We start from the raw sequence: 21,583 nt of genomic DNA, 5'->3' as shown, positions 1-21,583 counted from the left end.
AGTCATGAGGAATGGACTTAGAGCTTGAAGTGAAAAGAAATCATGGTGATGAGACATGTTCTTGCAAACCTACATCTTGGATAGGAATTTTCTGCATCCATTGTAGGATACTACGGGAAGATGAGAGAAACAGAAGAGGAGAATCTCTTTGCTGGGAATCTCTTTAAGAACTTTGTAAATCATGGCAAAACCAGCCTAAAAGAATAGTCTAGTTTTTTGACCATTTCCGTTTGTTATTGGGAGATTAACGAGAAGAGTTTCAAGCAGAAGATTAATGTGGTCTATTCTTATAACCTGCTCCCTTCCTCATAAATCTCCCATTATTTCTTATGCACTAAGCAGCATGTTGCTTCACCTTCTCTGAGACACGAGTCCACCAACAGATCTCTTTCATTTGCTCCCGTGTACTTCCCAGAAGTCAATATCCTACTTAAATAACACCTACACTTCTCCCAGCTGATATCCTCTTCTCCTCTGGCAACACCTCACCACTACTAATGAACACAGAGACCAAGAAAAGAAAAAAAATTAGACTCATGAAAGTATCGGGATCAACTCCTGAGAGTACAGATATTTAAATACAGTGTGGACATCAATCAAAATTGTACAAAATTAATAAGTTTAATTTTTGCTTCTCTCTCACTGGTAAATTTTGTACTTAATTTTCTCCTCTTCGTCTTGAGAGGGATAGATTCACTGTTCGTTCATTCTAGATCTCTTGCTCTAAAGGAGTCCATGAGGTATTGTCACAGATGGCTACCACCACCCCAGCTGTCAAAAGGAAAGCTCCCACAAGAGGAAGAGCTGACAGCCCAGGTGGACTGTCATGTGCTTGAACTTCAGCACTGCAATTATAGCCCAAATACAGAGGAGAGCAGACACATCTCTCTAAACACCTCATCACTGCGTTCCCACAGCGTGCCTGGGAGAAGAAGAAATCATAGCTGCATTTTGATGTTATACAAAGATAAAGAACCAGCTAGATGAAGTGATTTATTAAGGGTCACTCAGAACATCTCTAGTTGAATCAGAAACAGAGCTTCAGTACCTGGAGCTCTGTTCCAGTTAACAGTTGTATCTGCCCAGGTGACAGACTACGCTTTCACTCCACAGAATAACAAAATCAACTCTCCTGAATACACCCTGTTAGAAATGTTGTCCCCTGTAGCAAGATTGCAAGAGATTCACAAGCCTCCTACGTGCACAGAGACCAGAACAACCCTGCCAAATGCTGTCCTAAATTATTCTTGTGTAAAATTCATTGGGTACAAAACAGGAATAGTAGAAAAGGCAGAAGGAGATGAGCTGTTCTTGAAAGTTTTTTCTTATTATGCAAACACAGAGTCCAAAGATTTTCCAGGGAATTGTTGTATTAAATAGCCACAGTTGTAAATGGTGAATTCATAAATGAATACAAATGTGTAGCTGTCATAAGTGGCAGATGACACTTCCTGAAGGATAAGCTTGTACTCTTCCCCAGCGAAGGCGGCATGCAAGAGTTTCATCTCCTGAGACTTCTAATGTACAAATTCTTTGGCAATTCCTCCTAAGGCGGAACTGTTTTTAATTTAGAAGACGTCAACCTACTTGTACTACTGGGAGAAATTAATAAGCCAAGGATGCAGGTTGGCTGTACTGTAATACTGAGTAGATATGTCTCCATTAATTGCAGGATTGCCTGTGCTCACTTAAAAGCTGTTCTGTCTCAGAGATTGATCGTGTTGTCTGTGCTCAGATAGAATTCCCTCGAGCTTCTAACACCTTTCCTGCTGCTGACCCCTCAGGGCTGGGTTTGTTTCACGTCTGCATGCTTCTTCACATGCTGAACTATATATTTCTTCTCTCTGTATGGCACAGATATGAACATAGATGTCCATATGTCCTCTAATACTAATCTGTGTTTCTCTAATCTGTCCTAGACTTTTAGAGAGGCAATTAAAGCAAAGAGAATCTAAAAGCCATATTCAAGTGACCTGGGTTATGAACAAGTGCTTGGATTTGTATTTTTACTTGTTTGTTATAACCAGGCTCTACATGGGGTATCACCAAAACCAACTTTCTCTCCTGAGCAGACATGGGCACTTCATGTTGCCTGAATTCAGCCTTGGTAAATGGGGCAGAGTAAGTCTGTGACAAACAAAAAAATGAACAAAAACAGCCAGTGAAAGATAACAAAAAACCCCAAAACCAAACAAGGAAAGGAAAGGAAAGGAAAGGAAAGGAAAGGAAAGGAAAGGAAAGGAAAGGAAAGGAAAGGAAAGGAAAGGAAAGGAAAGGAAAAAGAGATGTTTAAATTCACAGTTCACCTCTCAGCTTGGTACTTTTCTACCAGTTTATGACCCTTCTCCAACTGAACTCTTCCAAAGGCCCTGTGCAGGAGAGAGGGGGCATTAACTGGAGTTATCAACTCATCCTTCAAGTTGGAGGAAAACCCTGGTCTGAAGAACTGAATGCAGTGTTTAAGCTTGCAGGTATTCTGGCAGATTTATAATGTGTGCACGTACATGAGGATAACCGAAGTCCTTCAGTTTTCCCTATCCACTTCTCTGCATGATTATTCCAGCCCAGTAAGCAATCTGTTATCTGCTGGACTGACTTATTCCCCACATTTGGTAACTCTATTCATGCTACTAAGTGAATGATGCTCTCTAAATACCTGACATATATTATGTACAATTAACTTCCTAAATCTGTTAGGGTAACAAGAACTTGCCAGAATTAATGCTGTGATCCCCACACACAACCTATGTAAATGTTTCTAAATTATATCAAATAAAAAAAATAGAAAAGATAAAAAGAAGATGCTTTCATTCTTCAGTGAAATTCTGTACAGTTCCAGGCAGTGGGTAGTTTTTTCATTGATTTCTTTTTTTTCTGAATAGGGATGAAGTCTTCCCTTGTGTACAAAAGGAGAAGATATTAATTTTTTGGATGGTGCTGTATTTAAGAACAGAATTGAGAAGGTGCACTAACAGCAGAAATTCACCAAGAATTATGTTTAGAATGCAATCTTCTACTAACCTAAGTATTCCTAAGAATAGTTTAAGCAAATGGAAAACACATTAAATTAAGTTGCAATCAGCTCATTTAGTATTATTTGAATATTTGTTTTTACTGGGGTTGATTTGAGATTTCTAGTCAGGTTTTGACCCTAGGTGACTTAAAATGCCCTCAGTGAAACCACCCCAGATTCTCACTGACATCAATAAAATAAAGGTTCACGTTTACTTGATTTTTTTCTGGCCACTGGAAAACTCTGCATAAATGTTGGGAGCTTTTCCTGGGGAACAGTGTTATGACACAACCCTTTCACATATTACAAAAAACCCCAAACAACCCACCTTTATAGAATTTCTTTCTTTATGGTATAAATTGTCTAAAGGATGTGCAATCAATACTTTGCAAAAATGAACTCTCTTTAAAAAAAAAGGACCAACCTTTCTGGTCTGCAATTATTTGAATAACAGAGGAAATTTCACACCCCTGAGCAGGAGCTTGCCATTGACTTACAATTATATCCTTTTAGAGTGTGGTCTAGTATTTGAGATGACACCAGACCAAGACTCAGATGTTTCACTGAATTATTTATGACCTGGGACAGATACACCTGCTCTCCCTGCCTTTCTCACTTCTCACTCTTTGTATGTCACTCTTTTTCAATGGGACCTGTTTAGGTAGAGATTTCTTTCTTTATGTGCAAGACCAAGAATCAAGAAGCCCTGGCTTTAAGCAGGAATTCTAAAAAAGGAATATCAACAATAAACAAGATCCGCTACACAGCACAAATGGCTGCAAAATGGTACACAGAAAAACAATGTGGAAAAAATTAATTTGAGATATTTAAGGTTCAGAGAATTTGATGATTCAGTCTAATTGGGTGCATTAAACAAACTATATTCAAGGGATATGCTCCTGGCATGCTGTAAAAGCCTTTTCCCCCCTTTTTTAAAATGAGAAATCTGGTTAATTAAATTTACTTACTAAACAGCTTGTATTACAACAGTAGAAAATGACAGATGTCTTTCATAAAATTAGTCATATTGTGGTAATTTTCCCCTCTCCCCTAAACATTGTGTGATTATGGGCATATTTTCTCCTGTTAAAAAGCTATCTGTCATAATTGGTAACCATGCAAAAATGTTCTGAAAGAAAAGGTGTTCTGTGTGAAATGTAGAAAAGTTTTCCCGTGACAGATTTTCTCATTGCCACTTTATTCTGTGGGCTGCTAGCTGCTTGCAGAAAACTGCATAATTTTAAAGGCTTATACTTATAAAGGCCAATCATGTATTAATTCATTTGGTATTCATTGAGAGACCTTTAATCATGATGGATTAATTTATTATAAATGCGGATATAATATGTTATTTCATAATATCACTACTGTAATTTAGCAATTAAACAGTCTGTTATTATTTCAATCACTGCCCAGATCTGTATCATGATACAGTGTTTTGCTCCATGGTGAATTATTTTATATTACATATAGGACAATGGATTTTTTGGAGAGTAAACCTTTGGGAAAGCAGAAATATATAAGGCAATACTTGGCTCTGATATCCTGCTTTGTCTCTGAGATGATTAATCTGAAATACTTGGAGGCAGCAAGTCAGAAGCTTGCAGTGATTACAGGTCTGATCCAAAGCTGGCTGAAGTCAATGATGCACTCAGCACCTTGGACCCTTTTGTGAGCGAGAGGGGTGTAAACACTTACCAGGAAAAGGATCTGGAGAGGCCAAAAATCAGGCAGGTGCACCAATTAAATGCAATCTGAGCTAACAAGCAGAAATGGTCAGACGATAGAAAATTTAACCTGTTGTTTGAAAATTTAACCTGTTGTGTTGTTTTGAAAGCTGAGCAAGTGCCGACCTGTATTCCTGTTCCACTAGGCAGACAAACACAGAGCTTCCCAAAGGACCTGGGATGAGGCCATTTTGCCTCCATCCTTAAACTGCATTCTTTCACAGTTCTTCTGCCTTCTGATGCTTTCAACTCAGAAGAAGAATCAGCGCACATTTTTGCTGATCCAATTTTACCAGTGTCAGATGTTCAAATGTTACTGTGACCCCCATGGGAAGGCCCTGGGGAGAATCTGGATCAGGAGAATAATTTCCTTATTGCAGATGTGCAAAACTGTGGTGCTTGGAAAAGAGATCCCTTGCTTTGGTTCCTATAATATATGTGGAAGGATAAGAGGTAGAATTTCTGGAAAATTATTCTCAATCATTTCTCTTTGTTGTAACCATTTGGACTCATTTCTTTGTCCAGCATGTGCTGTTTTCATGTTGGAATTGACATCATAGCAGCATAAAACTGATACAACTGCACCAACTGTCAAAACTCTAAAGATTTTCTTTTCTTTTCTTTTCTTTTCTTTTCTTTTCTTTTCTTTTCTTTTCTTTTCTTTTCTTTTCTTTTCTTTTCTTTTCTTTTCTTTTCTTTTCTTTTCTTTTCTTTTCTTTTTCTTTCTCTTCTCTTCTCTTCTCTTCTCTTCTCTTCTCTTCTCTTCTCTTCTCTTCTCTTCTCTTCTCTCTCCTTTTTTTCCTTTTTCTTTCCCTTTCCCTTTCCCTTTTCCATTTTCATTTTCATTTTCATTTTCATTTTCATTTTCATTTTCATTTTCCTATGGTAGAAGTTGCCAACTCTGTACCTCTGGCTGGATGCTGGAGAACAAATTGATCTGTTACCCTGAGCTCATTTTTTAACCTCCCTCTATTGACATTTAAGTAACTGATTCTTCTCCATCATTGTTAGCTGTCTTTTCTCCTGCCTGTCAAGAGCTTGCTAAATTAAGATTCACAGGCCAGGATAGTTTTCATATGAAACCAAAAGAAGTCAATATGTTTACTTAGATAAATGGTTATTTTACAAGGTAGTGTAAAATGCATAATTTTCTGTGGTATATAAATCCATGAACCACAATCCATCATGAGTGACTCATTTAATCTCTGATGTATCAATGGATGCCTTCTTCAAAGAGCAATCTGGCATAAGTGGCTCACATTAGGAGATCTGGAAAAAAGCTGCACAAGGGGCAAGTGAGGAGACCAGAATCAAAATGATGGTAATGCATCCTTGGTCATAAGGCAGAGATCACTAAATCCTGTTATAGCCTCCAGTGTATCACTCTCCCTTTCCAGGATTCACGCCCTCAAAAGCATTTTCTGCTGCTTTTCCTTCTCACATTTGGACTGGATTACAGAGCTATCTGCAACCGGAGATGAGGAGCATTTTTACAGGCTAACAAATCTACTAGAACCAATGGTTTTAATCTCTCCTTGGCTACAGAATCAAAGCCAAGTTCTTTGCAGGTGCAAATGGGATCTGCTCCACTGCCTTAGGTGGAGTTTCACTCATTTACACCATTAAAGAATTTGGCACTGAGGATGTTGAGATCAAAAGGTTCCAGTTGGCAAGGAGATGTGCAGAAGAGAATCTGTCTGGGGAAATATTCTGAGAAGACTTATCTATTCTGTGAAAAGAGAACTTACCTCTCCCCAGAGGAGTCTGGTATTGATAAATTCAAATTATTCTAAATTTTGGGACATCTCCTGTGACCCTGTTAATTCTAAACTGGGCAGTTTGGAAAGTCTGCCAAAACCCTGCAGAAGGAAAGCACATTGGTGTTCTCCTCTGTGTGCATGTTCACATCATCCTATCATATGCATATTTTATGCTTTTATTTTCCCCTGACATAACAATTACTGGTGGTCTGTATTGTTCATTTAATAAAATGAGGTTTGGAACATATCCTGCCATAGCTGCACAACACACACAAAAAGAAGTATCATTATTAGTAGATGTGTCTGCATGGTGCCACTACTCCATTGCCAGAAGCAAATTTTACCTAATTTGGAGTTCTTGCACATGCAACAAAGCCTTTGCCATTATTGCTTCAGAGAGAACTAAGAAAGATCTGTTTATTTGTTAATAATAATTTTGGGAAATACAGGGAGCAGTGAAATATAAAGACTCATTTAGAAAAAATTATCAAAACTAACATTTAAAGTGAGTAGAATAACACAATGCCCAGTCCTTCACCCCCTCTTGCTCTGGTAAATATATGCAGCTTTTCCAAAAGGACAGCATCAGTATATTTACACTTTTATATCTTTGGATGCTTGTTCAGAATCCAATTTGCTCCTGGACAAGGGCATATTGATGAGTACCTGGAGTGTTTATTTGGATGGACGTGCTTGCTCTGAAAGCCAGCTCCACTCCAGCAGCCCTTATCCATTCTCAACAGCTCTGCACCAGCAGCCAGCCCTCTTTCCTCTAAGGAAGGCTCAACACTTTCCTCAGCCTGCACTCTTTCAGGTAGCAGGAGGATTCTGCACCAGGCTGGATCAGGTGTTTGTCCAAGTCCTGTGTCCATCAGTAAAACTCAGTGGATGCCTGGAGCAGGCTGTAAGAGCAAGCCAAGCTCACAGTACTTTCCCATCTTCCCAAACTTCCTGGCTGAGGGATGCCCTGTAGATATGGCAACACACTGAGGTTTATTACACGGCTCAGGATACACTTTTGTACCTGAAAGCATCCTACTTAATCTGTGCAGACACCTGCCAGCAATTATTCCCACCTCTTCTTTTCAGGTCCACTCCAACAGGGTGGGTAAACCTGAAACTGCACCTGGCTGAAGTTCAAATCAGTCTGTGAGTATTCTGGGGAGGACTTTCCCTTTGATCTGCGCTTCTGCTTGTTATGTCTACACTGATATGAAGATCCAGACCAGGAACGTGGCCCAAGGACCATTTCCTGACCATTGCCTGCTCCCCTGGAGAGCTTTGGTTGGGCCAAATGTCACTCTCTAAAACATTCCAGGTTTTGGGCTGGGGTCAGCAGGTACCACAGACAGGATGGGTGCTGTCAGTTCTCCCTGGGGCTGGGGGAGTGTGTGGGGATGGACTTGAGCTGCACCAGCTCAACAGCACGTGGGGTTACAGAATGGTCCTTATTTTCTTCCTAGGACTGACAAAACCCCAGAGATTTGTCCACAACATATTCACCACCAGCAGCATGAACCATTAGTACCACCAGGACTTATTATCATGCTAGTACCACCAGGACTTTCAAAATAAATTTTATCACCTTCCTAAGAACAAGTTTTCTTGCTCTGGCAAATTAATTTTAAGACAAAGAATAAAGCTTCTTAAAGAAAAGTGGAGGCATGGAGGATCTTTCAAGATGGTCCCCAAACTAGTTTTGCAGCATGTGAAAATTAGTGCTTTTTGAAGTGTTTCCTGTCCTGCTCCAATGTCATTTATTCTGTCCTAATGTATTTTGTGAAAGTCAAGCAGAGAAATACATTTATATAAGACAAACCACTAGTAAGGGTCATAGACTTCCATTTTTTATTTTAATAAAATCTTTGAAGACTAACTCATACAATTTGTGAATCACACTTCATGAGAAAGACTTCCCAGAGGTTTTTAATAATTTGAGGTATGAAGCTGGCTGGAAATACCAGAACAAAGAACTGCTTCTGTGTGCTCACTCTTGTATTCAACCAAAGATAAGTAGCTAAATGACAAAAGTATATTCTTATACTGATGGGAGAGAAAAACATTAAGAAATTTAAACTATGACAATGTTTTTCTGTTTAATGGTGCTCAGATTGTCTTCGTACACAGAAGGGGTTGATTATCCTTGTCTAAAATATACAGATTTTTCTTAGATAAACACACTAGCTAATGATATTTCTATCTTTTTCCAAAATAAGGTATCTGTGCAGAAAATTAGGAAATTTCCTGAAAGGCAAGAAAAATGTAGCTGAAGAAAAGGAGTACAAGTATTGTCTTCCAGAGCATCACTTCATTGGCTTATTTGGAGTCAGAGTTCTCAATTCTGCTGCAAAGAAGAATTATTATTAGTAGATGTGTCTGTGTGTCAGCAGCTGGAGCTGGGCAATGTCTCACACAGGGGCACAGTATAGAACACTGGAGATGTCTAAATGCTCATATTCTTTATTATATCTGTTGCTACTCTCTGCACAAAACTTTGAACTGCTGCCTCCTTGTGAGCAGGTTTTAAACCCTTTAAACAAAAACAGGGTGCTTTGCTGCACCTTAGAATGCAGTTAGCCTTTAGTACTTCCTTATGGAATATGGTTATCCCTAGTGTAGGAATTCCTGCCTGAAATGATTTTGTCTGTGCGGCGTTAAAATGTTGTACATGTTGAATCAGTAACTTCTATCATCCTCCATGATTAGTGGGGCTCTAGAGGCTATTATTTGCCATTCTGGGGCAGATGCTCACCAGATTTCAAGGGATCACCCTGATTTATATCAGCAGAAGTTTTGGCATGTCTATGTGAGTGGAACTGAAGCTGTTCTCAAGAAAACTGAAAATGAGCACTAATGTAAAAACCCCTACACGTTAACATAGTTCTGTTGTGGGTATAAATATGCTTGTATATCCAAAACAAGATAGCTGCTGGCTTTATTAAAGTGTGCCTATTTTTCCAGTGTTCATTCATAATTAATTTGCTAATAAAGATTTCAGCTGTGGTAGAGTCTTTATCCTACCATAACAGCAGCTCCTGGCTTCACAACTTCACTGGAGCAACCCACATGATGAATACGAGCTGAAGAATAGAAGCCAAATCCTTCTAGGCTCTGCATATTTGTGCTTGCCAGAAAATTTATGGCCCGTGGAAGGAGCAGGAGATGGAAAGTAGCCACCTCTGCTTTGGCACTTCTCAGAGCCCACTGAGGCCACCGTGCAAGCCTTTATGCTTGGACCTACGTAAGTACCTTCTGAAGCTGGATACTGGAATTGGGGGGGCAGCAGGGACTGCTTATTTATGAGTTACTTAGCAGTGCCTGATGCAGCAGTTGCCATAAGGCACAGCCTCACTGCAGCTTATTCATACTCCTGGCAAAAGTTATCCTCCTGGGAAGTGGTGTGGCTGGCCAGGAAACGAGAATACTTTACTGCTTCTCTCACAGAGTGTGAGTATATTCACTCTGGGGGCAGTTTTAGCATTTGGCCCCATGCCTGGAAATCATTACTATTGGGCACTGGCACTGCTCACAGCCAAGCTGACCAGAGCCTGTGCTGAAAAGATTACATTCTCCCAAACCAATATTTTCAATTTGGCCCTCACGCTTCTGACAGCAGGAAACTTTTGGAAACACCACAGGCAGTGTTTGCTGTAAGCACCATTACCTGAAAAAATCTTGGTGAATATCAAGAGGTTTCACGAAAACAAGAGGATGCAGAACAGCAGTCCCCTTTAGTGAGGTGGGATGAGCTGAAGTGAAGCAGTTAAACAATATGTGCTCCACATAGCATAAAAGCTCAAACTACATTTAAGCAACTCTTCTAAAAAAGCACCTGGTTAAAGATTTTGGAGTAAACCTCCAGAACTTACTTTGAATACAGGGGAGAGTATTTTCCTACTTATATGCTGCTTTACCTTTTATAATTTAAAAACATCATCCTACCTAGAATTGGTACTGACAACAGACAGCAGCACCATGTGTGAGCATACCCTGAATCTAAAAGGGGAGGGAGCTTTGAGTTTCAAGATGTAAGTACTCCTATTCATATCACAACTGCAGTTAAGTGCTTTGCTATGTCTGGGTATAATGGAATCTAAAGCAGCTAAAAAAAGGTAAAAATCTGAATATCACTGCTTATATGGCTTCTCATGTTGTTGGATTTCTAGAAACTGGATTTGTTAGTTTTCTTGGCAGAGGCCACTGACTGGAAAAAAATGTGATGATACTCCAACAACAAAACATTTTCTTACTTGCTGAGCTTAAAACATTTCTGTGGTTGCAGTGGCTTCTGTGGGACTATTCCCATACCATAATCTTAAGCACATAATTAAGGGCTTTACTGGATCAGTGCCTGAAAAACCAATGCTGATTTCTATTGAATGCACATTATGTTAGGGACCATTTGTAAGCTCATTAAAATGAACAGAAAGGATCCAGCAGATGCTGGGCCAAGCCTGGTCTCAGGACTTTCATCAGAGAAACAACGTTGTCTCTTGTTTACACTTCCACGGGTCACTGAGTTCCCAGACTTTGAGCCATTGATTACATCGTATTATCAATTAAGTTAGAGATTTGCCATCAGCTTAAATGGGCAGAGGGTAGAACATAAGGAAATAAACAGCAGAATCATGTTCAGTTTGTGAGTGTGGGTATTGGGTACTTAAAAACAAACAAAAAAATCAGGCATGCTCATGAATTCATGGGCACAGAATAGCCTCTGCTTTAGTGCACTGTGTGTGCTATGCAATGTGTTTGGGAATGGACATTGCATTTCTGTGGAACAACATTGGGCTTTCACCCTTCCTCCCCTTCCCTCAATCCCCAGACTCATAAATCCTCCATTTGTCTCACCTGTAGCTACAATAAAGCCATTCTCCCTGGTATTAACATCTGCCGTGGTCATTCTTCTGGGGTGAGAAAGGCAGAACATTTTCATTGCTCGTTCATTTGTGAACACTAGTTAAGTAAAGCTGTCACTTGTGTCCAATTATGGGTGAGTATTTTATAGCACAGTCTCCTTCCTAAAGCTAAACTGACACGGCCAAGCCCCATTTTATAGGCATCCTTCAATTCTTCCAAGCCATATTTAAAATCCTTATGCTCAGAGATGGCAGGTGCCATGTGTTTTCACAGCTACATTAACAAATGCAATTTTGTGGCAACTTGACCATGCCAGTGAAGCAGTAAATTTCTGTAATCTCTGTGGTTAAGAATTTCACACAGGACTTTGCTGGGAATGTGTAAAGCCCATTAGTACAGGAGCACGATGAAGATAAAATTAAAATACCTTTACAGTAAAAGCCAAAAAAAAAAAAAAAGTGAAATCAGGGGATTTTTTTTTTCTGCTAGAGCAATGAAACGTGTCAGAGGAAAATGCTGAAAGAGAAAAAAGTAGCTTCACTGAGCTCACCCAGCCTACTCTCCTTCTCAAATGACTGTCACCAATTTAGGTGAGAAGAGGTAATTTGGCTTACACAAAGGCTAACACAGGCTTATCCTAAAGCATAACTGGGATGCAAAACTTTATAAATATCTTTTCCAAACCCTTGCTCCTTGTTACAGCACACATATTGTCCTCACAAATGTTTCTGCAGGCTTAGGGAGATGATAGCCAAAACCTCCCTAGTCCTGAGCACGTGCAGGGTGCATTGGTGCTCCTGCACACCAGTGCAGCTGTTTCACTCACAGGATCTGCATTTTCCAGCATGAGCTCTGTTACTGGAGCTGAGACACCTTGGTGCTACTCAGGACAGCCCAGGACCCCCCAGGTCCACTAACTCAGTACTGTGAGGGCTGGGAGCATAATATACCACTCCTAATATACCACTCCCAGAAGCAGAAGGTCTGTGCAGCATCATTGACTTAACCCGCTTTGGAAAGGGATCTGTGCTGAAAAATGGGGCTGATACCACTTTACATTCTCCTGAACATTTCACCCAACTCCTCAGGACTCCAGAGTGTGTCTGAGGGATACCAGTGCCTGAGGAGAGTCTTATACACCCAGACCCAGGACTGAGTTTCTGATCTCCAACAGATCCTGAGACAGATGTTAGATATTGCAAGAAGGTATCTCAATTACCAGCAGAAAGCAGATGAAACCCAGCAGTTGAATCCTGTACAAATTCATACACTTTTTTTTTTTTTTTTGGACCTGTAAGTAATTTCAGCAGATATTTCCCAGATTTCCTATAAAATCATGTGAGCTATAGATTTTTTTTTTTCTTTAAAAAAGAAAGATGTGATTCCAGCATAATCACCTCACTCCAGGGATTGGATCTCTTGGAAAGTAAAGAAAACAAACTGCTCAGAATGGAACACTAGCCCGGGAGGGAATTGCATTATGGATTGCTCACAGACTCCTCCAGCAGATTTTACCACAGGGTTTGGGCAAAACTCGTAAAGAGCACAGATCAAACAAGAAAACAACTTTGAATGCCTATAGTTTGTAGTGAGACACAAGTGCTCTGAAAGATACACTTAGCAGCTCACTCAATCTCTTAAGACTTCACACAAGCACGCAGGGTTGGGGAGATCAGCTCACACGCTTCTGCACGCTGTGCGGCTGCACTGAAACCAAAAAGGCTATTCACAGAGTGGCCCTTTGAAGTCAGTGGACTTTTGTCATTGATTTTGAGAGGCCCAGGATTTCATTCTCAGTGTGTAAGGTTAAGCATGTGTATAAGCCCTTGCAGGATCAAGGCTTAAATGTGTAAACCTGTTCAGCAAGAGTACCCAGCCTTTAATGTCCTGTGAATGTGGTCTCTTGCTTTGTGACACTGGATAGCAGCCTTTGCTCTTGAGTGCAAGAGCTTCATTTAGTATGCACATGTCCTTCATAATTCAGGGACTTAGAGTGCAGGGAAAGAAAGGTGTTGGTAGAGCTGCTCATTAATGGAGCACCTATGGAACACATCAACTGCATCAGATTGATTAAGAGCCACTATTAATTGATAATTCTGTCTCTTGTTATCCAAAATGCAGTCCACGGGCCCTCTGGACTGCTCACTGTGTTAGTAGCTGGTACAGAGTTTATACATTAATCACTGGGAACAGCAAAAGTGTCAGAGACCCAGTCCTGTGCTCAGAGCTCTGTTATTGTGTGAGCAGTTCAAGTGCACCATAACACATTTTCTGCTTGCTTCAAAACCTGACCACTCCTATTGTCTGAATAAAGAGTATTTCTGCAAAACATTTCAGAGCTCAGGTTCAGAACAGAGCTACCTCAACCATGCGTGATGATGATAGGATCATTAAGGTTGGAAAATATCTCCGTGATCATCAAACCCAACCTACCTTGACTGAATACCACCATATTGAGAAGTGGATCAACAACTGAGTGGATAATCAAATATTTTATGCTCAAATGAGTGGCAAAATCCAGTTTCTCTGACTCAAACCAAGCCTACACTTAATCTTTAAGATGCTGAAGGTTACCTAAGTGAAGAGAGCAATGAATCCTAAAGGGAGATCTCATTTGTCTGATGGCAGAATATGTTCCTATTGCTGAATGTCTCACCTGTCTGGTGGGGTTTTATGTGTCCAACAGCCATACTATGAGTTTGTATCACAGAATCACAGAATATTCTGAGTTGGAAGTGACCCACAAGTATCATCAAGTTAAACTCATAAGTTTATGGCTCATACAGGGACTGAACCCACAACCTTGGCATTACCACACCATGCTCTGATATACATATTGATATACAAATTTTAAATTAACCTTTTGAATTAACCAGACTTTCCTTGAATATAAACCTGACTGATGCTCGTTATGGACATCCTTGGGTATCATTTTCTCTAGACCTTGCAAGTAAGGCTGTTTTGATGCTGCCTCCCTCAGACCCTTTTAACCCTCTGCTCAAGTGGGCTGCGACCCATAAGCATCTCCCACAGCCCTTCATGTAACATACCATGGACTTGGACATGGAAACAATTGCATGGGGCAGGCACAGGGCCAAGAGGACACAAAGAGCCCCTCCACAGATGGCCAGGTGGGCTGAAGGTGTGAGGTACCTTTGGGAAATGGGGGTTGCTCTGCAGAACACAATTTTTGCACTCTTAACAGAGCTTTAGCTGCAAAAATGTAGGAAGACAAAGTTATCAGTCTGAAAGCTTTCAAATGCACAAAGTGTCCTCTGGATAAGAAAATTTACATCAGGAACATCAACTCATTATAATACTGGTGCTTAAAATAGGTAGACTTCATTACACTCATGGAGTTTCCTGAGTTTGGGATTTTTTATAGCATTGCAGCATGACTTTTAAATGCCACTGGCCTACTAAGTAGAACAAATAAACCAATCACAGCACCCCCTTTCACTGGATCAGTTCAGCCTAATAAAATTAACCACAAGGAACAAGATTAATTAGATGTTAAACACATTGCCTGGGATGCACTTGTGACAGCTTCCCTCCAGCAGCCCTGGAGGACTAATGATATATATGAGTGACATTTTGTCAGTGATGTATGGATGTGCCTATGCAATCCAGACCTAACTGCACCAGGATCAGCCTTGTTTGAAGCCCACTGCCAGGTATATGAGGCTTGATAAGCCAATAGTTTTCCCATGTATGTAATTTATGGAGTATTAAGTCCTCTGTCTTCATTAAGTAGTTACAGGAGATGTCTAAAGTAAAGCAACAGTTGAGAAAATTGGAGGAAGAGAGCAAATTAAATGGTTTGAGTTTTGAAAATTATGTCTTTCCATAGGATTGTAAGAAAACAGATGTCAGAAAAGCACCTGCTTGTTTTCTCTAAGGAGAGCCAGATGTGGCTCAATCAGATATACGTGTCTACATTGTTGGCACCTAAATTTGGATGAGATGAATCCTGTCTCTGGTGCCCAAATGCCAGGTACAGAGAGCAATCACCTCTAGGGGTAACACAGAGGCAGTTGGAAGTTCCACACTTAGAAGGAAAATAAAAACCCAAAAATATATGTGCAGAGCTTTTGAGTTGCTCCCACTTTGTTGCCATCCCCAAGGAAAATGATTATATGTGTCTTTAACAATGTGAGTAGCAAAGGTGTGGCTTCAAGAACACAGAGCACATCAGGGCAGGAACTGAGTTTCAAGTCATGGGACATGCAAAGCAACACCAAGAAGGCTTTGGGTGATGATAATCATGGTCTAGAAATGAGCTCTCTGGGTTTCTAGTCCTCTTTTCACTCCATTTCCTGGCTATGATTTTACTGTTTACCTTAATAGCTAAAGTGCTTATTTATATTCTTAATTCCTATCTAGTGATCTGATAAATACTGTGAGTTCTGTTGCCTTTGGGGTGATGACAGTCATTAGGAGGTTTCAGATTATTTTTAGGGTTCTCTGTACTCTACAGAGGGTTAGGAGTCCCAAGGACTCTGCAGTGAGCCTTGTGCACTTCACAAGGAGATGAAGGACGTGTGGCTGGCTGCAAGACTTGTGGGAGAAGTGTGTTTAGGCAAGTTGTAGCCCAATATGTTATCAATCAGACTTGGGGTCACTCTGAGCCTGTGTACAGGGCTCTTGCAAGAGTGGCTCTTGTTGAAAGAAGACCATGGCTAATGTGTTAAATCAAATGGAAACAGAGCAAGCCCCTTACAATGACATAAATCATTTGCAGTTAGAAGAGAAATCTAAGAGTCTTTTACTCCTAGAATGAAATGGAATAATCCGCAGTGGTTAAAAATCTAAGAATTTTGACAAGACTCTATCACACTTGAATTGAGCTGACCAGAAATGCAATGCAGAAATGCAATCTCGTTCAGGGAAGGAGGTGCTATGAAATTCTTCAGTAATGCAATGCAGAAATGCAATCTCGTTCAGGGAAGGAGGTGCTATGAAATTCTTCAGTAATTCTTCGGAGTCCTGAGAAAAAAAACCATTGAATTTGGCTTCTCCCAGAAGAAAGCAACTGATGAAATCCCATCATTATTGCCCATGGCAAGTCTGTGATTTACCTTAATTTTACCTGCTGTGTGCAACTCAGACTTGCAGTGATTTTATATGGAACATTAGAGATGTAGAAAAAATACAGAATTATGCTAGCTTTTTGCTGTAAATGAAATTCAGAGTTATGTTATCAAAGTTTCTAATTACAAAATTTCTTTAATATTTTATTAGTAGGAGGGGAGGGAAGATGCTAAAACTTATGGTATTTCACAAGTAAGATTATGGGTTGATTTCTGATTGGTTGACAGGACCCTTATAATAAACCTCATAATTTTATACTACATTCCTCTAGTGATGATAGAAATTCTTTGTGCATAATAGCACCATTTCTATTCAGGAATCTTGTTAACAGTTGTAAACTCAGATTATCATTTTTATTAGCCTAGTGTTTTCTTATTTCTCTGTTACTGACAGGAAATTACAGCAAGTTTTCTGGCTTGCTTTTCTTTTTTTGTTACAATGAAAGCAGTTGCATTCAACTAGAAATTTCCAGGCACTGAATAGAGGACAGCATTGCTAGAAGCCAACAGCAACTTAAAGTGTGCAGATTAATTAAAAAAAAATTATATATTTAAAGACTACATTCAAAGAGGATGTAGACTGGTAGATTGGGTTAGGATGGCTGTTTTTTTTTAGTTAAATGTACAGATATCAGCTTAAGAATTTAGTAAGGAATTTTAAGAATTTAGTAATCCATTCTTGCCACAAAACTCAGCATCTAAACTCAGCTGTACTATGTTTTCATATTGCCTCGTAACAGTAATTTTGACATCACCTGTGTGACCAAAAACCCCTGGCTAACCTCAGGCTCTCCTCCCTGCAGCCTCACTCACATCTGAGATGCCCACCATGGTCAGTGGGAACCAACCACCATGGACTTCTCATGACTTTGGCTGATTAGGAGGCTCAGATGAGAGTATTGGTAGTGGTTTCACCCCATTAGGCCACTTGAGCGTTGTAAAAGCACTGTTTCTAGGAGAATGTGAGACTATAAATGCATAATTTACTGACAACAGCCTACAGTTTATTCATATTACATCAGATACGCTTCTAACTGTCAGTTGATACTGAGTGAATAAAAACTTATTTCCATAACAAGAACACTGAATTCAACCCTTTTCTTCTCTGGTTATAAATGGATGGGAGTTTAGGATTACAAGGGACAAAGCCTAATTTTCTGGGCCCTGCAGACCTTGGTGTTGGTGTGGGGGAAGGCAAGTTTTCAGGGCAAAGGCAAGATGTGGGAGCGCCAACGCCCTCATTTCACAAGCCAACAGCATTTTCTGCACAAGCAAAATAAACCTTCAGAAAAGCATCGCAGTTCTTGAAACTGAGACTGAAACAGGGGGTGATGAACTTCTGCAAGTGCAGCACCCTTAACCCTCTGCCCTAACAAAGTTTCTGTGAGAGGATGTGATTTTCCATATGGCACTGGCACATCCTCTCCCCCTCTCCACTGACATGGAAAGGACTCTGTGTTCAGTCCCACTGCTCCTCTTCCCCACCCTCCTTGCACAACTTCTCTCATGATATCACATTATGCATTTGGCAAAACAGACCTTTGAGTCTGGAAAGTGTAATGTATCAGTGTGCAGATAATTAGTTTCAGGATACTTCTTTAAATAAAATTAAGGAAAAGAGTTTTCAAGGAGATAAAGGACTAAATCACACTGGTTTCCTAACTCCATTCAATTTCTCCTAAAATCCCCATCCTATGTTCAAAAACTTTTCATCAGCACAACCAGAAAACAGCAACTAAGGGTAAGAATAGTGCTTATTCTGAATACTACAGTAAAGACACAGGATCCAGCCTAAAGTGCACCAAAGATTAATTGCAGTTAAGAAAACAGAGATAGTTCAGCAATCATAAGATCCAGTCCTGCCAGTACTGAGCAATTTTCTCTTAAATACAGGACAAGCTCAGCCTTCCTGTTGATTTCAGTAGATGTTGTAGCATTCAATACCTGGCAGAACTACATTCAGAAATCCTGAGAAAAACACACCACCTTTTAAGTTTTGTAAGCTTAAACACAAAGTAAAACACATTTCATTTGCTAAAAAAATAAAATGAAAATGTGCTAGTACCAGAAGACGACTAGAAAGGAGACCTTGGAAATCAGTGTACTTGCAAGTCAGGAATGTAACGTGTATAATACAGATCTGATTGTATCTGGCAGGCTGGTATTCACAGGAGCTGATCCACAGCATCAAACTCATTCCTTACAAAAGCAACGCCTGGTATTTCATCTCAAAGTTTGTCAGCTTCTTGCAATTAGCTACTACAATGGTGTGACAAGGTATGGAGTGGAACACCCCTTCCCCCCTTCTCCAGAGGGAAAATGCAATGGACAGCAAGAACTTTACCAAGCACTGGACAACAATAAATCCTGGATACACAGACCCCACTTGATAAAAGCGGAAAAAATTATTTATTTATTTTTTAAAAAAGTTTCATTGTTGCACTTCCCTACCTAGTAAACAGCTGAACAGGCAGGATGCTACCCAAGACCATCTCCTCCACCCCCATCTCCACCCCCCTGTCGTATCAGTGCTTCAGGCAACGTTCAGAGGGAAAAAAAAAATCACAAACACAACCCCCCCAACTCAAGTATCTGCTCTGATAGGAGCATGGAACAGTAACCAAAAAACAATCAAGTCCTCATTGTCATAGTGCGACAATCACAGCATCTCTTCTGTTGAGCAAATAGTCAATTCATAGAGAGAAAAGCATCATGAGGACAGGCATGAAAGCTGTTATTCCCCATTTTAAGTAATAGGAGAAGGTCACATATCAAGCCGTTGCACCTTTTCATTACCTCCTAACCCTCCACAGCAGGGGAACCACACTTATGACTGCGTTAGATATACAAAAGCTTTTCAGCTCCAAAAAAGGAAAAGAAAAGATTAGGAAATGAAAAAAAAAAATTAAATTCATCTTACCAGCACGTTACAGCACCAACTTGCTTGAAGGAACGCTGCCTTTACAGGTTTCTCTTTTAATTATCCTGGAAGCAGAAGGGGAAAAAAAAGAAGACGACGAAGCAGGGCTGTTAAATTAGTGTGTGCTCGAATCTTTTCAGTTTGTCGCAGAGTAGAAAAATACCAAAAAAAAAAAAAAGAAAAAGAAAAGAGAGAAAAAAAAAAAAGGAAAGGGCACTCAAAGAAAGAAAAAAAAGCAAAAGAAGGCTCAGTAATTTAAATTTGCTGTCAGTTCAGGCAGCATCGCTCTGTCCCGCCCCTCTTCCCACTGGGTTCTACTACCTGCAGGGCTGCAACTGACAGCTACTGTGCAAACAAAAAAAAAGGCAAAAAGCATGCTGGGACCATGCTGTCTGCTGTCTGAGTCTCTCTCCACTTCTGATGACTGAAAATCATTAGTGAAAAGGTTCTGTTGTTGTTTGCTGAGATTTTTAAGTTAGGTTCTTTGCATGAAATGTAATTTATTTTTAATTGATGCGGCGCGGCACGTGACAGAAACTGGTGGTTGTGTTTCTCAGCTCTCCTCAGAATGGAAACTAACCTGAACAGATTGATTTTAATAGTGTGGTATATGGAGAATATACACAGAATTTTACTGTGCTGCACTTTGCAGGGGTGCAGTCAGCCCTCCCCGTAACACCTTGCACAAAAATTCTTATCTGAACTGAAAATCAGGAAAATATTTCAACAGAAAGCAGTAAAAACTCTGTCACTCAAAAAAGTTGCCAGCATTGTTTTTGCTCTGCTTTTAAGTTTTCCTTCTAAACTTTTTCAAATCATTTTTGAGAACAAAAAGTAAGAGAAGTCAGAGGCATAATGAGCAATCAGCACAACACTTGTGTGAAAAGGATGAACTAATAATCCCAGTACATAAAAAGCTGACTTTTACCAGATGTTTGAAACCATTTTTGACAGTCTGTGCTCCTGACTATTAGCAGACTGCATACATCATATGAGTGTGAACTATTTGATGAAAACTAACAAGAAAAACAAGTACAAAAGCTATAAATGTACAAAAGCTAAAATAGCTTTTAATAGGTATTTTAATTGTTATTAACAGGCTTGTAATAACAGGGCTAAAATCGTCCTCTCAAAATAAAGATAAGCATAATATATAACTTCTAAATATAAATGTATTGACCAAAATATGGTTCCCAGCTAATTACAAAATAAATTTAAAAGAGTGAAATAATGATTTTCCTTAATACTTTAGTAGCAATTGCTTGGATCACGCCACAGTAAATATGCAACATTTGTATTCAGTTATTGCTCTACTTATGTGCGTAACCATAAAATAAAAAAGCTGAAATGTTTAAACTTAATTGAATTAATCTCAGTTTTTACTCAAAGTTTGCACTGGAAGAGATACATGCCTGCTGAACATGCCTACCAGAGACAATGGGCTCTTAAGTAGATTTTTAAAATCCCTGTAGAGACAGCCTTTACCAGTCAAAGTGGATCCCATAAGGTGATTCCTATTACCAGGAGCCGCACAACAGGGCTCAGGGTGTAGGGTCTGCCCTACAGCCCTAAGGCTGCTGCTCATTAACATCCAGCCATGACAAACAGGTACCCCCACAGCCAAATTTAATGTTATTTTTCTTCTCTTTTAAAGCCTCCAGACCCTTTTCACAGGGGATGACCTGAAGCCATTTCTCCTGTTGGCAGAAATCTCCTGCCATTCCAGACATGAGGAATAAATTGCCATGGCCAAGAACCAGCTATTTGCAAAGTTCACCAGGATCTTGTAGCAGATTTGGGTTGTTTGCAGAAAACTTTTGCCATCCACTGTGGATTCAGTACCAGCACAGAGGAAAAAGACAGCAGAGAGAGTTATCTTCAAAATTTAAATAAAAATATTTAAGGACAGTGAATGTAATTTAGAAGAGGGTCAACAGTAGATTCACCAAGTAGTAAGAGCAGAAATGCAGATTTTTTCCACTATACTTTGATCTCCTTTACAGTTGTGGGGCTTTAAAGACCCATTTCTGTGTTTGTAAAGAATGTTAGTATAAGTTTTCATTCAAGTTTTCATTCTCCTGCAGCCCTGTCTTTTGTTTCAACCAGAAATCTTTCCTTCTTTTGTTCCTTGCTAAGAAATAAAAATGGCAAAAGGTTAAAAAACCAAGTGTTTTTGATGATTTGACAGCATTTAATCCTTATTTTGGTATCAT

The 21,583-nt window shown here is 39.7% G+C and overlaps 1 protein-coding gene across 1 annotated transcript in view; it reads right to left on the bottom strand.

Moving 5' to 3' along the window:
* CELF2 (CUGBP Elav-like family member 2) overlaps positions 1 to 19,676 on the bottom strand; it is a 550,656-nt gene extending 530,980 nt beyond the window's left edge. Inside the window, exon 1 of the mRNA XM_054287543.1 lies at positions 19,371 to 19,676. The gene's annotated coding sequence lies outside the window, so the exon portion shown is untranslated. The remainder of the gene's footprint in view (positions 1 to 19,370) is intronic.
* Positions 19,677 to 21,583: the final 1,907 nt, after the last annotated feature.

This window comes from Melozone crissalis, unplaced genomic scaffold (genome assembly GCF_028551555.1).
Source record: "Melozone crissalis strain CALT ecotype California unplaced genomic scaffold, PUWL_Pcris_2 ptg000059l_1, whole genome shotgun sequence".
Classification (NCBI taxonomy): domain Eukaryota; kingdom Metazoa; phylum Chordata; class Aves; order Passeriformes; family Passerellidae; genus Melozone; species Melozone crissalis.
Note: the sequence above shows the minus strand (reverse complement) of the source record. Positions and strands in the feature narration are given on the sequence as shown.